Raw genomic sequence first — 2,756 nt, 5'->3', positions numbered from 1 at the left:
AATACTCAATAAGAGATTTTTATAAGTTGTTGAGATGACCCTTGATATCGTTGAAGTTTTCGGTATCTAAATCCACTTCGAATTTCTGTAGAATTTCAGTAAGAAGCGGTAAACAGTTAAAATTATGATTTTCTAATTCTGAATTCCTGTATTACAAATTACATGATAAAGATATGTTATCTTGTGCTCGAAAAATTTAGTTTCTTTCCTTTGTAGGGATAGGCATGTTTCATTAAATTTGGAAAAGCTATCAGCTAAATATGCAACTTTAGATAACCATATATTATTTCTTAATCTGTCACACAATCTAAATTTATGATCAAGAAATTAAGACAACATTCTTTCCTCAACTCAACCATTCCCACAAGAACGTTTCCTCTCAAAAAGCCACCTAACTTCGGTATATAAAAGAAGAGTCGTATGATGACTTCCCATATCTTCGCATAAATCCTTAAATATTCTTAATTGTAATGCCGAGTTTTGATAAAATTGATAATATGCACTGCTTCGTCCAAAACTGTCTTCAATGAAGCTAAAATCCTTTTTGTTACTAATGTATATCTGTGAGGGATGCAGGTGATTACTGCAACATTCTTGATTCTAGTTATGGCACCAGATAATTTTCCTGCCTTTGCCTTTGCTCTATCGGTGTACACTGAAATGCATTTTCCCCAGCGAATACCATGAATTTTTATGAACTCATCAATGCAGTCAAAAATATCTTTTCCTGTGTTATGCAGCTCTTAACTTTTACAGAAAAGGATATTGTCCTCATTTTTTTTTCCAAACTCGTACCTGACAAGCACAAGTAAAATTGCAATTTTCAGCTACAATCTGCGGACTCCATCCAGTAATGTGTCAGCATCACACGTATGTAATTGCGAAATAAGTTCATTTTCAATGTCATCAGCAAGAACTGTTATACGTCTTGACACCGTTAGAAAGAGATATAGATTCATTACAAATACAATTCACGATATTTTGGGTCTCTTTACAGTAGAGAGAGAGAGAGAGAGAGAGGAGAGAGAGAGAGAGAGAGATAGTGACTGTAGAGACCCAAAATGTCGTGCATTGTATTTGTAATGACTCTTAGTTGATTATAGTTACATACTTCACAGAATCATCTCTTCAACTTTAGTAATTACATGATCTGGATTCTTTGGGAGACGTGAGAGGAGACGCAAAAGCAAGGCAAGGCAAAAACCTGAAGACCAAATGGGCGTGGGAATGCGGACGGGGAGGCGAAGACCCTGAACGGGATGGGTGGGACGTCGATATCTTTGACGGATGGCTGTCTGGGGACCTTTTGGGGAGAGGGCGGCCTTATTTTACGATATCCTGAAATTCTCAAGATGAGTAACTCCAGATGAATAAAAAAAAAAAAAAAAGAAAAAGTAGAGAGAGAGAGAGAGAGAGAGAGAGACGATTGACTTCAGTTTCAAGGTAAATTATTTATTCTTAGGTTCCGGATATCAAAACATTACGCAATTATCCTTTCAAATTGTTATATAAGGTCTCTTTTTAACAAATTCCACTACCCCGATACTATACCTGTTTTCTCTTATTACCGAAAATATTTAATAGAACAAATATAAACGTATATAAAACACATTAATATGTAAATAAACAGAATATAATTGGATAAAGAAAATATATAAACCGTGAATATATTAAGGAAATTATATTTTCCTTTTTTTCAGGAAAAGAACAAAGTCTGCCAGGAAGAAGGACCTTAGGGAATCTCCAGATACCCTTTTTCGCATAGGATGACTTTCAAGAATTTCGGAAAGGCTTTCAAGTGGAAAAGAAATCGACCAAATGTTTCGTTCTCCTCTGAACGTTGTTGGAGCTTTTATAATCTCCGACTCCGTGTTCAAAACACTTACGTCATGATATATTCTAATCTTCTTGCATAGTATATCATATACTAGCAGAGTATAGGATTCTCCTGTGTGTTCGCTTTAAGTAAAATTGACTTGACATTGTTTTCATCTTTATAACTGAACTTCTCATTGGTTAGATAGTAACTATACTCTGTTTTTTTCCATCTGTCCATCCGCTTGTGGTGTTTTCGCATGGTAACACTGCGTCCCGGGCTTTAAATAGTTACGCTACGTGTACGTTTTAGGTAAATAAAAGGATATCTGGGTGTTCATTTGCAACTGAAAAGTCTTTTAATAATTAACTGTATGCGAATTACACCGTTAATATTCGAAATAGGATATTATTTAAAGCCCGGGACGCAGTGTTACCATGCGCAAACACCACAGGTGGATGGACAGTCTAATGTACACCCTTTGTCCTGATTTTCGGCAGTGGTTTTTAATGGCGCTCAATTTTCTAAATATTTTAGCGTTATTGCTGCTGCAGTTTTTTTTTTTTTTTTTTTTTTTTTTTTGCGACTGATGTTTGTCTTGACAACTCGGGCATGTGAGAGGGTTTCACGTGCTGTTTGTAAATTGGGGAAATGGGAAGGGGTGATCTTCTCTTTTACCCACTTGGTTGTAACTACCTCTCTAGTAAAGAAGTTTTGACATTATTTATGATTGGCTTGACATCAATGGATACGTTATCCTTCTATATTTTCCTTTGTGTTTATGAAAAACAAGTTTACATTATAAAGTTATGTTATCGAAGTTACGTTTTACGCGGAAATATCGGGAATATGTTAAAAAAAGAATCCTCACATAAAGGATATTATTTTTCATATCCTTGCCTAAAGCAGGCAATCAACGCTCTATAGGAGAGAGAGAGAG

Source organism: Macrobrachium nipponense, chromosome 25, assembly GCF_015104395.2.
Source record: "Macrobrachium nipponense isolate FS-2020 chromosome 25, ASM1510439v2, whole genome shotgun sequence".
Lineage (NCBI taxonomy): Eukaryota > Metazoa > Arthropoda > Malacostraca > Decapoda > Palaemonidae > Macrobrachium > Macrobrachium nipponense.
The sequence above is the reverse complement of the archived record's forward strand: the minus strand, read 5'-3'. Positions refer to the sequence as shown.